At 47.1% G+C, this 13,841-nt stretch overlaps 1 long non-coding RNA gene across 1 annotated transcript in view; it reads right to left on the minus strand.

The window, feature by feature from the left end:
* Positions 1 to 5,445: 5,445 nt before the first annotated feature.
* The window catches only part of LOC129386083 (uncharacterized), a 56,785-nt gene continuing 48,389 nt past the window's right edge, over positions 5,446 to 13,841 (minus strand). Inside the window, exon 5 of the long non-coding RNA XR_011893213.1 lies at positions 5,446 to 5,628. This is a non-coding gene — a long non-coding RNA (uncharacterized lncRNA). The remainder of the gene's footprint in view (positions 5,629 to 13,841) is intronic.

Raw genomic sequence — 13,841 nt, forward strand, 5'->3', positions numbered from 1 at the left:
CAACGGTCTCATCAAATTGCAGTGGTACATCCTCACCTCCTTCCTGCGACCGGGCAATTTCAGAGCATAGTTACTATCTGAAAGTGTGTGTAACACTTTAACGGGCCCGTGCCAGTGAACTTCTAGCTTGTTCTTTCTTGAAGGTCTGAGTATCATTACCTGGTCCCCAGCCTTAAACAATCGAAACTTCGAAATCCGCTCGTAATATAGCTTGGCGTCATTTTATGCCACACCCATGTTCTGTAGGACTGGTTCTTGTGTACTGCTTAGCCGTTCCAGCAGATTTAGCACGTACTCTGCCACTGTTTGACTCTCTCCTCTTTCCTTCCACATCTATTTCAACATTCTCAGCGGCGAACGAAGTGTCCTCCTATACATTCGTTCTGCTGGCGAGAACTCTGTATCCACATGAAGAACCGTTCGCAAACCAAGTTATCCGGAAAACAATTCTCCCACTCCCCCTTGTGCTCGTAATGGAGCGCGTGCAAAACTCGCTTAAACACTAAATGCCACCTCTCTACAGTATATTACTGAGGGTGATAGACGGAACTGTGTATTAACCTTACCCCGCACTTTTGCAAGAATGTGGAAGTCAGTGAGCTGGTGAATACTGACCCTGGATTTGCCTGGATTTCGGCTGGAAACCCGACTCGGGCGGTTACTGTCAAGAGCGCGTGTACTACTTCGGTGGAGCTGAGTTCTTTCAGAGGTATTGCTTCCAGAAACTTTGTAGCCGGAATTAACATTGTAAACATTTTAAGTGCAACCCCACTTTGTCTTTGGTTGAGGCCCCACAGTGTCTATCACAAGTCGTCTGAAGGGTTCTGATGTTAAGGGCACTAACTTTAGCGTAGCTTTCCAAGTATCTCCTGGTTTACGCGAGCGCTGGCAGGTGTCGCTTGATCTTAGAAAGTTTTCTACGTCTTTGAAACAGCCAGGCCAGTAGTATTCCATAAGCAATCTTTCCTACGATTTGTTTATGCCTTTGTGTCCAGACCACTCATTTCCATGACAGATACTCAAAAGGTCCTCCCTGTACTTAGTAGGTACGACTTACTGATCTAGAATCCCGCCCTTTCGGTCTATGCAGTGCCGATACAACAATCCTGCTCTCCCTTGTATTGTCTCGTAGCGCCTAGAAATGCCTTCTTTAGCTGTGTGACGCAATTTAGCTAAACGGTAATCATTCTTTGTTCGGCTGCCAACCGCCCTCTGCCCACACGTAAGAGCCGATCAAAGTTCTTTGAGGCCAGTGATACTAAGAACCCTGTCTCGCTTGCGAGTGCGTCAGCTCGCTCCTCCTGCTGGCGTGAACTTTGACACCCTAGTTATATGCTCTCATTCAGGTGGTGAGCTGGCAGGGTTTCCTCAACTGTTTTTTCATCCGTCGAGCCTAGCTCGGATTCGGTTACTCAAGTTACCTCTTTCGCTACTTCCGCTGGAGCACCTTTTGCATTTTCAGCTGAAAGCGACGCGATTTTACGAGCTTGCCCTCGCGTCAACGCCTGTAACACACACTCTCCCAATTTAAGACCTTTGTCATGCCACATCTGATCCGACAGATTCGAAAAAAAAAATGTAAGGGTGCTGCAGCGACAAGAATTTGGAAACTGCAGCGTCGGTCACGAGCTCCCCGAACAGTCCACTGATTTCCAATTTGGCAATGGGCAGACACAAGCTGTGTTCTTCTACAACTTGTTTGATTCATGCTACTTTTCCCGTGAAGTCATCTATTGTCACGTAAGATAAATGGAGAATGTACAAAGTCAGGGCACCATCTCGCAGCACCCGGCATGGTTTGCCCTTAACTTGCAGGATGTGAAGATATGGGCTTAAAAGTTCCATGTTCTCGTCCTTTTCATTCACGTAGGAGAAAACTACGCTAGGCTTCCAGCAGTTTAAAGCGATATGTCCTAGTTTGTGGCACATATAGCAGCGGATCGGTCAAAAAGATTCGAATTTTTTTCTGCTCTTTTTGCACGGTTTCGCAGTTTGTCTTCTCTCTCTTTACTGAGGGCCTTTCCTCCAAGTTTACAGGCTCCTGTCGTCTAGTCTGCGAACCGTTTTTGAACGAAAATGGTTTCCACGGTCTATGTCGACCATCCCAATTTCCTTCCTCGGCGTTCAGCTTTCTACGCGTTGCGAACTCTTCGGCTAATCCAGCCGCCCTTTCCAAAGTGTTTACGTTTCCTCTGTCTTGCACCCACAGCTTCACAGATTGTGGGATGCTTTTGTAAAACTGCTCTTGACACATGCATTCAATAATTATGTCTCTGCTCTCATACGCGTCCGCGCTTTTCAGCCACCCGACTAGGTTTGCCTTTAAGCCGTAGGCAAACTCCGGACACCCCTTGCTATCCTTCTTGCCCGTGCTTCTAAACATTTGACGAAAAGCTTCGGCTGAAAGGCGGTACTTCTCCAAAAGACGAGCCTTAACCTTGGCTTGCTCATATCCATCTTGTGCACTGAGTCTGGCGATCACTTCCTCAGCCTCACACGGCAACATAGACAGCAACAGCTGTGGCCATGTACTCGGACCAAAGTTCATCTTCTCGCAAGTCCTTTCAAAATTTGCTATGAACAAGCCTATGTCGTTCCCGACCTCAAATGGCTTCAACAGCCTGTCCATGCGGTGTTATTCTGCCTCACTCGATCGTACCAGAGCCCCTTCATTTCCTTGAGATAAATCCCAACGTTTTCTTTCAAGGTCAAGTTGCATTTTTCTTAACTCGCGATCTTTCTCGCGTTCCTCTCTGTCCCGTTTCTCTCTTTCCTTAAAATTTTCTAACACAATTTCAATGTCCTCCTCACTGGCCTGTTCGGAAATCAGCAGCAATCATTCCAATTTTAGCATTTCCTTGCGTACCTTTAGGCCCAGTACCTCGCGAACAATCAACAATTCGTCTCTCAGCAGTGTTCTTACCTCCATGATTGCTGCTCTACTGCGTTGGTCCAGCTCGCTAAACATACCTATGTAAACACCCACATAGCTAACAATCAGCAATCCAGCTTCCCTACTGTTCTAAGCTGAACAACCACAAAATGAAGCCTAGAGAGTCAAAGCAAGAACCAAGCACTCACCTCAGACACAGCACCAGGTCGCAAAGTCCGTCTCCCCGCTACCAGCCAGGTAAGAGTTGGGGTCGGGCATGAAATAATTGGTAGCTGGCACGTGCTGTCGTCTGACTCATACACTAAGGGCGTTGTTGAAGGGAGGGACTTGTTCTCAATGAGAAGGAGGAATATAGTATTTATTTACAATATCTACATGAAGGGTGTGGAACGTTACTTTTCATCAGTCTAGCATGACTGAAAGAGAATGCACACCCAACAGCCGACAACGGGCACTAAAAGCACTCTGTCCTCCCTAGATCTCTAGGTGAGGGAAAACTGCCGTTCCACCTTCGAACAATGGGAGCCTCCAAAGTAATCGTAGTCGACGAGCCTTTGAGGGGGAGGGTTCACACACTCACTTCCGCCCCTGGGTTTCACAGAACACACCGTGGTGAGAGGGTTCTCATTAACAGGGGTCTTGACCGAAGCAATCGCCTCTTGATCCCTGACTTGACCCCGCAGTCAGTAGCCGACGCGTCTGTCCGTTGACTGTGGCGACTTCTGGGGCCCCTGAGAAAGCACCACCAAACATTCTTTTCTAGGAGTTCTCTTGCTCCAAACACACCGTGCAGGCGACAGTGCATAAACTAAAAATAGTCGTCCCGCCGAACGTGGCTAGACATGCCGGCGCCGTTGAGCTGATGAGGCGGCGCATTGTTCTCTCTACAAAGCGAGTCGTCGCAGCGTGCTGGAGAGGGCAGGCCGATCGTAGCACCCTCATACCCTCTTATCACAGCGTTCTTGGAAGACGGCGCCACCTCGTGAACATCGACAATTTATTATCCTTCACACCCGCTTATCAAGCACTGTTGGAATACGGTGCCACCTCATTAACATCCGCAATTTATTAGCCTTCACACCCCATTATCAGAGCGCTTTTGGAAGAGGGCGCCACCTCATGAGCATCCACCATTTATTAGCCATCTCACCTCCTTATGAGAACGCTCCTGAAAAACGTCTCCCTCTCATAAAGATCTGCAATTTATCAGCCCTCATACCCCCTTTTCAGAGCGCTCTTGGAGAATGGTGCCGCCTCATGAACATCTGCAATTTATTAACCCTCACACCCTCTTGTCACAGCGGTCCTCGAGGACGGCGCCATACCATGAGCCTCCGCAATTTATTAGAACTCACACTCTCTTATCATACCGTTCTTCGAAGACGGCGCCACCTCATGATCATCTGCAATTTATCAGCCCTCACACCCCCTTAACCGAGCGCTCTTGGAAAACGTGGCCACCTCATGAACACCCACAATTTATTAGCCCTCACGCCCTCTCGTCACAGCGTCCTTGGAAGACTGCGCTACCTCGGGAACATCGACAATTTATTAGCCCTCACACCCCCTTGCGATAGCGTTCTTGGAAGAGGGTGCCATCTCATGAGCATCCGCAATGATTAACCTTCACATTCCTTTGTTTATGAAGCTCTTGGTAAACGGCGCCACCTCATGAAGATCAGCAATTCATTACCCCTCGCACAATATATAAGCGCTCTTGAAAGACGGCGCCACCGTATGTCCTCCCACCCAACAGACGAGTTTTGAAGTGCAGGTCCCCAATCGCAGTACTGACTTGTAACGACCACATCTGCAATGCATGCTCTTGGGTATGAAATTGTTCGGAAATCTGGTAAACAGCTCTTTTAATGTGTCCTCATTTTAGTATACTTGCTTAGCATCGTAGCTAAAATTAATTATTTACCCTTCATTCCTTATTTCATGAATGCTTGTGGGGTCGTATTTTAGTAGATTGTATAAAACAGAAGCGTATAGGGGCGTAATTTATTAAATATTTGTGTAGTGCTAGAAGGTGTAGGAAACATGTGAAAGCATTTATGTGCAGGGGGTCACACGCTAGAGACCAAACAGTAAGGGCCATGCGGCGCGATTCCAGCAGTCACTAGCCCAGTGTGTCAGAGAAAGATTCAGTAAGTGCACAAGAGATGCCTGGTAGTTAGGGTAGCGAAATAAATTTTCTGATTCTTGCGCTGCCGAGGCTACCACAGCAAGGCTGTATGCCATAGTATCGTTGAAATGGTGTGACAGTGGCATTCGAACTTTGCGTGTTACCAAGCTCTCCCGTGAGTATGTATGCATCCCCTGTAGCGCAAGTAAATATTTGATGTATTTGTTTATCCAAATTGATTAATGACAGCTAGAGCTTTACTGAAGAGAGTGAGTTCATGAAACACAACGTACACAAATGGCGTCATAGCGTGCTCTCCACGCTTATTTTCAACGACAATCGGATCAATATTAGACAAAGCAGAGGTTGAGAAGTGGTTCTAGTCATTGCTTATTTGAGCAACTAATGACAAATATTTAGTGAATGCAGAATCAAAAACGTTTACTAAACTTATAAGACTGAAAATTTCATGGTTTTCTTCACGATGAGCCTTTCTCGGGCCGGTAGCAAACAAGGTCTCCGTATTTCGGGTCTCTTTCACACGTCCAGTTTGTTGGATTAGTACCGAGTTGCTTCTCCAAGGCACAGCGAGGGAGGTTGTTGTTCTCTGTGAAACAAGCGGCACTTTACATTAGCGTAGCTGTGCAAATATTTGTAGTCAGCGGCCAATATACAGGTGCCGCTGCGTAAGAAGTCTGTGTATTACTATCGATACTAGAGAAGGGGATGCAAGGAAATTGTTTCTGGCACTTCATCATTGAATACTCAAAAACTCCAGAACATCCCCCCTCTCTCTATATATCTAGTATCTTAGGAATGATTTGAATAATTTTATTCGCATCGCAGTTGCGCATGTCCTGGAAATCGCGCCGTGTGGTATAATTTGGCGCGGTGGAGGCTGCCCAATGTATAAATGGCGCTTGATCGTGTTAAGGGCGCTAAGTTCGTCGTTATTTTATATGCACCAACTAGCTCACCAGCACTATAGTAGGCACACGTTTTGAGGAATCTTCAAGCATGATTAGCCGGAAAGGTTTACTCTTTGCTTAACTGAAAAAAGTAAGAAAGAGAAAGACTTCATAGGTGTCCTCATACATTTTATTGCGAGATTAATTATATGTATATATCAGGTAAATTGACGCCGTCGGCGCGCTGTGCGTCGAACAGTAGTTGTGATCACTGCGTGCCTTCTGTGAGTTAAAGGGAAACACTGGTGATATTTTGACGTTCGCCGACCTCAAAAAATTTTTAATATACGTTCTTTTTCACACTCTGATTATCTGTAATAAAGATATGACTGAAGATCGTTTAGTTTTCTTCAAAGTGAACTTTAAAAATTGGCTGCGTCTTTCAGACTCATGCCCACGAAGGTATTACGTTTCACTGACCACTATGACGTCAGATACTGCACCGCTATTTCGCACAGAAACTACGAAGCTGACTCCTTTTTCTACGAGACTTCGGATGACAATCATCGTTTTGAAAGGCACGATAACCGCTGCTCCTGTCGCTCTTGCCGTAGCATAATGCATTCAGATTGAGCACGTCAGCACCACGCGCGGCGAAGGTGCGTCAACAGCAGGCGGCGATCCATCGTCTCTCACATGGTCGCTGAAATCGCTGCTTTCTAGTTCGCAAGAGCTCGAAAAGTTCTCCTTGTCGTCAGAAGACATCGTTGGCTTCGCTCTTTTGGCGTTAGCACCACGTGTACTACGTGTTCAGCACCAGGTCTGCTTGTTTACATTAGGCTAGTTTAGGATATGATGACTTCACCTCATTGTGACATCATACGAAGCAGCTACCCGATTCGGTACGTCGTGTAATTGGCATATAAAATTGTTGATGAATTTCTGAAAAATTTATACCACCCTACCAGTGCAAGGACTATAAATATAATATGAAAATGACAATATTCCAACAAGGATAAATAAAGTTACAGTGACGTTTCACTTCCACAACGCGGCTTACGGCCAAGCGAATTGGTGTAATTTCCTATTTGTTCAGTGCGCGTAGAATGTTTTAGACATTATTTGATTTGCGTAAGTGTGCCGGTTTTTTCAGTGCCTATTTTTTCGTTTGTATATTATATCCCCGTTTTTCAAATTTTAATAAATGTAAAGTGCCATTAGGAGAGATGCTAAACCAGTACAAAGAAATGCGTAGTCGTATTATTTCAAGCAGTTTGGTAGTGTACTCCTTGGAATATACATTTTCCCCTTCCTCTTTTGGAAAGTCCTAAGCACGCCAAGCCTACCCCTTTTGCCGAACTTGTGCCCGGGGCATGGCGACGACTACGGGGTCGGTCGACTAGCGCTCGGCCTGCTGCTTCTTGCGTCGCTGATCCATCCTTCTCGCTCAGCCTCTCGATCACGCGACGAACCCGAGACGTCAATAGATTCTCCTTCACCGCCACGCTTCGCCTTCTGTCTCCTTCCCCGCTTCGCTCAACGCCTCCAAGACTTTCATCTAGAAGGTGTTGCTTCGCCGTGCGCTCAGCGCTCTCCTACTTGCTTTCGCCCGCGCGATTCTCTTCGTTACTTTCAGGCGCCTTCCTCCACCAGCCCTCTCTTCCCTCGTCGTGACACAGATAATCTCGCCAATTTTACAGATTGGGCATATAGGCTTGCCCGTAAAAGCGCCCGAGTTGCCCTGTAACGCGTGATGGTATAGCGGCCCTGATAAAATCATGGGAGCACGCCTGATGCTGCAGGGGCGAAAGGACGTTTGCGAGGTCGAGCCGAGAAGGATTAGGCTGCCTCCATGTCCACGTCTCTTGCCGCTCCCTATAGCGTGACCACGGAGAAACACATTCTATTAGAGTCGGCACTCGGCGAAAAGTAGCAACCCAAAATACATCACATCAGTATTCACATCAGGCCATTGCTGACACGAGCATCGGAAAGCAAACGTGATCTGAATTTCACAGACAACGTTGTATTATTTGTATTCTTTCCAACTGCGGACTGAGTAGAAAGAACTAACCACTCTCACGTCACAAGCAGACTAGAGAAGATGCAGTGTTGTTCCGCAAACTAGAAACCGGCACATTGCCGCACGGCAGCGTGCTGCACTCGGCGTACCCTGCGACCTACCCTTACAAGTGCGAACGACATGGTATTGTACGGCAAAATAACCAGAAAAGGAAGATCCTAATTGACAGACAGAAAAGAAAAAGAAAGGCGGCGCTACTTCTCTTCTGTCGGTCACTTACATTCTTCCTTTTGCGATTATTTTGCGCTACTATAACATGTCGTTCAGCAAACACCAACTCGCCCAAAAAAGTTATTGCACATTATAAGTGCGAATTCTGCTCCGCGCCCAATACCCCTATCACGTGGTACGGGAGTTTGGGCGCAACCCATCAACAGCACACCACACCGCACCAACCATCAAGCAGTGTAGGTCTCCGCTGACAAGCCCGAGCCCTGAAGACAAGCATCGTCTCGTGAGCAGGGCCAAGCTGTCGGCTCAGGCCCACGACATCCTGCACTAGAGACGCCACCCACCGTGGGCGATTCTATCGTGGGCTCGCTGCTACAAATAAAATATATTTATCCGCCTCCTTTAGTTAAAGTTAAATAGAGTTAAAGAGCGCAAGTTAAATAGAGCGCAGGTATTGACCCTCAGATTATTGCAAACAGGCTCATATCCCAACCCGGCTTTATTCCACAAAATTTATCTCGACACCTATGTTACTAGTTCTTGCAGGCACTGCAATGACATCGCTAGCCTAGACCATATGCTCTGGCGTTGCCCCTCGTTACGAGGCACAGAACAAAGCAATGAGGACAAGTGGTTCTCCGCTATCAAGAGCCCCGATGCCGGGGCCCAACTATGGGCTGTCCAGAGGGCCCACGATGCGGCGGTCGGGCAAGGCCTGACTGTCCCAACGTGGGAGTGGCCCGCAGCGCACTGAGTCGCGTACCTCAGGACCTTATTAAAGTTTTGCATCCATCCATCCATCTATCCGCCTCCTTTCCTACTAAATTAAAAAAAAAAACGTTTTGCGCACAAACGAACCTATATTTTGCGCCTTGCGTCACCTCGCAACAAGCCAATGACGCGCCAAATGCATGTGGCATGCGCCTGACACGCCACCGAAGAGGCCGGTTGCACATCTGGGCATTCGCCTGTTCGGCAACTGGCCTGTTCTTTTTTAGAGCGCAGCAATTAAGTGCCCGTTCCTACGGCAAGCGTCGGCGTTGTCCCTGGTAACCGAACGAACGACCGTAGCGAAGGATGAAAGCGAACGCGGACAAAACGGCAGATGAAAGACGGCGATAGGGAAGACACGGCGAGCGGGAAAGTGGAGCAAGAAGGTGTAGCGGAGCCCTGATGCAGAAAGCGAAGGAGGAGACTGTGGCGAAAGCGTGAGAAGAAATGCGTAGTGCTGCGCAAGACAGGCTTTCCGGCGACGATGGCTACCAGATGACGCTAGAGTAGCGCGTGCCATTTGTGTGGAAACAATGCGCTAACATGAGCGGAGGCTGCGTCGGCTGTTGTGAATGGCACACACGCATCACTAGACTGCTCCCTAAATATTATGGGTCCTGCCGCGTGGTCGAGCGCACATCTCCTTTTAACTATGTCATCAAGCCTCCTATGCCGCCTGCCGACCTCCGCTGCCGTGGACGCGATATCTTGCTCGTGGGCGGCCTCAATTCCGACTTCGGCCCTCTTGTACCCACTTTTTAGATCACCAAGAGTGGTCATGATTTTTCCACGGGGAAATTGTAATGAACAAGAGGATGACAGCTGAAGCGCAAGTAGTATCGTCAAAGAAGTGCGCGAGACAGTGATCGGTCTGAACCAGTGCTCTTCGCTGGGGAATTTTTTGGACCCACGATCCACGTCCAATAAACGTCTTTTCACCACGAACAGATACAGACTAACTTCTTGATTCAGACAATATTCTCGGTAATACATAATCGATGACTCTTTAGTTGAGTGAATGAAACGTATATATATCTATGATCTCTAAAACACTGAACAATCATTTCACCTTTCCTCTACCGCTCAAAGCACGAGATCTGCGTGTAGCTAATGTGTAGAAGAATCCTAGAACTCGTGCAGTGCGTGGCCATAGAGTGGGCCCTCCTCGCGATGACCGGTTCATACGGGTCGCAGAATCCGCACGGCTTCGGAAGCTTAGAAGGTCGCGTGGGATCCACTCGATAGATATTGGCTGCGGGAGGCGCGCCGCCAGAAGACGGATGTGTTGACATATTTCAAGGCGGCGACTGACGCGTCGCAGAAGCCGCGTCACCTGGCGGGCATCAGTGCCGATGACGATGCGGGCCGTGGGGCCCATGGGACAGGCGGCCATAGAGCACAACGCTTCTAGAACAGCAAGGAGCTCAGCAAAAAAGGACGAAAGAGCCTCTTGGATTTGAAACCGGGGCGTCTTAGTAAGGGCAGGTGGGCAAGGGCAATAAAGTGCAGTGTTCGATTCACAGTCATGAATCCTTGCATCAACGTAACGCACGATGGAGCCAAGCAGCTGGTGGGCGTCTTGAGCTGTAATTCGGTCAGGAAGCGACGCCTACGCGTGAGTCGATGTCGGGCGACGTATATTAGTTGGTTTGTTATCGCTCAGCTGTACAAATCTGCAAAGAGGAAGAACTGGAGATGGTCGTGGTAGAAAGGAGTGCGAGAAAGCATAAGCCCTGAAGGCACACGTTGCGTCTGAAAGGCTGGTCTTAAGCCTGCGAGCCTCACGTCGCTGCTGCACCAGCTCATCTAGTGTTTTGAACTGTGCATTCTCTTGGAGAGCCACGATCGGGGTGATGCGGGGAAGGCAAGTGATGACCCTCATTGCCTCGTGAATAACAGCTTCAAGGCAATCCCATTGTGCTCTCGTCAAATGCTAGAATTGGGCTTGGCAAACAAGGCGTGGTTGCACGTAGGGCCCTCTGGGCTCTACTCGTTGGCGATAAGGTAGCCTCGCCGCCTACGGGATTACCTGACTGAGCAACGTCGAATGCTCGGTTGCTATAGTCGGAAGTTCGAATTCCTCTATAAAGGTTTTTTTACTATGGTGAGCTTGAAATTTACCTTCTACAGTGCACAACATCTGCAGGTTTGGAGTGACGCCTGTCACCGCCAAAAGAAGCCGCGAGCGATTGGGGCTATACTAATCTAGTTGGAAACAAATTAGGAAAGCCCACTAAGCTTGAACAAGACACTACCTCATCAGAACAGAAATTTGCCACCTTGGTGCAGTATTCCGCCACTTCCTCCCATATAATTCACTCAATTACCCAATGGCCCTCAGTTCCCAGCAGCTGCGGAGCGCCTTACTAAGGCGGCGGTCAGACCTGTAACGCAGCAGAGGGTGCTAAGAATCTCCGGGCCCGGACAGGCCACCAATGGAAAATGACCCTTGCAACGTTTAACACCCGAACCCTCTCGAGAGAGGTTAGCTTAGCATGACTCTTTGAGGAAATATCTGACATTATTTGGGATATCGTCGGCCTAGGTGAGATTAGAACTGGTGAGGCTCATACATTGCTGAATAACGGACATGTTATTATTACATTATTGAGAGGGAAGCTATAGTCGTAATCAAACTTAAACAGATGTATAAATAAAGGTAGTACAAGCCTACGCTCCAACATCCAGTCACGATGATGAGGAAGTACATCAGTTTTATGAAGATGTTGAATTAGCGATGAGAAAAGTGATAACTCAGTATAGGGTAGTAATGGGAGACTTCAATGCAAAAGTGAGGAAAAAGCAGGCTGGTGAACAAGCAATTGGCAACCATGGCGTCGATTCTAGGAACGTTAGAGGAGAGGTGCTGGTAGAATTCGCTGAAAGGAATAAGCTGCGCATAATGAACACCTTTTTCAGGAAACCTAGCAAAAGAAGTGGACCTGAGAATGCCCTAATGGTGAAACAAGAAATGAAATTGACTTCATATTTTCTGCGGATCTCAGCATAGTGCAGGACGTAGAAGTGATAGGATAAAGTGCAGTGATCATAGGTTAGTGAGGCCTAGGATTCACTTTCAGTTTAAGAGACAAAGTGCGAAATTGATGAAGAAGATACAGGTCAGCCTTGAGGTAGCAAGGGAAAAAGCAGACAAATTTAGGCTGGTACATACAAAAAAATATGCAGCCTTGTAACAGCGAGATGAAGATGACATAGAGCTAATGAAGGAAACCACCGTAACTACGCTGGCTTCAGAGGCAGCAGTTAAAGTAGGAGGCAAAGCACCAAGGCAACAAGTAGGCAAACTCTCCAGAGAAACAAAAGACCTAATATAGAAACGACAAAGAGATAAGCTAGAATTCGCGGAACCGTCAAATTTCATCAACAAGGCGAAAATAAGCGATATTCGAAACTTTAATGTGAGAAAGACAGAAGAAGCCATAAAAAATGGACGCAGCTTGAAATCATTGGGAAAAAAACTTGGCATAGGACAAACAACATATATGCACTGAAAGATAGGCAGTGTAATACCATCAGCAATCTCGAAGATATAGTAAATGAAGTGGAAGAATTCTATACTGACCTGTACAATACCCAGAGGAAGCAGGATACCTCCATTAAAAAGAGTGATGAGCAGGACACAGAAACTCCTCCTATAACTAGCGATGTGGTCAGAAGGGCATTGCAAGCCATGAAACGAGGAAGAGCGGCAGTATATGATGGAATAGCAGTCGATTTAATCAAAGATGGAGGAGACACAATGCTTGGAAAACTGGCGGGTCTTTATACGAAGTGTCTATCGACTGCAAAGGTTGCAGAAAACTGGAATAATGCAAACATTATACTCGTCCACAAAAAGGAGACGTTAATGAATTGAAAAATTATAGGCACATTAGCTTACTCCCGGTATTTAATAAAATATTCACCAAGATAGTCTCCAATAGAATGAGGGCAACACTGGATTTTAGTGAACTGAGGGAACAGGCAAGTTTCAGGAAATGATATTGTACAATGGATCACATCGATGTCATCAATTTTAGAGAAATCCGCAGAATACAATAGCCTCGCTATGCGGCTTTCATAGATTAGGAAAAGGCATTTGATTCAGTACAGATACCAGCAGTAATGGAGGCACTACGTAATCAAGGAGCACAGAACGCTTACGTAAATACCTTGGAAGGTATCTACAGAGGGTCTACAGCTCCCTTAATTCCACACAAGAAAAGCAGAAAAATACCTATCAAGTAAGGGTCAGACAGGCAGACCCAATCTCTCCAATGCTATTCACTGCGTGCTTCGAAGAAGTATTCAAGCTATTAAACTGAGAATGCTTAGGTGTAAGGATCGACGGCGAATATCTGAGCAACCTACAGTTTGCCGATGAGATTGTTCTATTCAGCAACAATGCAGACGAGTTGTAATAAATGATTGAGGACCTTAACAGGGATAATGTGAGAGTGGAGTTCAAGATTACTATGCAGAAGGGCAAAGATAATGATGAATAGCCAGGAAAGGGAACGAGAGCTAAAGATCGCCAGTCAGCCTCTTAAGTCTGCGAAGGAGTACGTTTACTTTCGTCAATTAATGAGAGGTAACAGTGATCGTGAGAACGAAATTCATGGACGAATAAAAATATGTCGGGTCGCCTACGGCAGATAATGTCAGCTCCTGAATGCAAGGTTACCATTATCATTCAAAGCAAAGGTATAGAATCAGCGTATTTTACGGTGCTGGCATAAAGGGCAGAGACTTGGATACTGACAAAGAAGCTTGAGAAGAAGTTAAGGACCGCGCAAAGAGCGATGGAATGAAGATTGCTAGGCATAACGTTAGGAGCCAGAAAGAGAGCGGTTTGGATCAGAGAGCCACGGGCATATACGATATTCT

Source organism: Dermacentor andersoni, chromosome 3, assembly GCF_023375885.2.
Source record: "Dermacentor andersoni chromosome 3, qqDerAnde1_hic_scaffold, whole genome shotgun sequence".
Lineage (NCBI taxonomy): Eukaryota > Metazoa > Arthropoda > Arachnida > Ixodida > Ixodidae > Dermacentor > Dermacentor andersoni.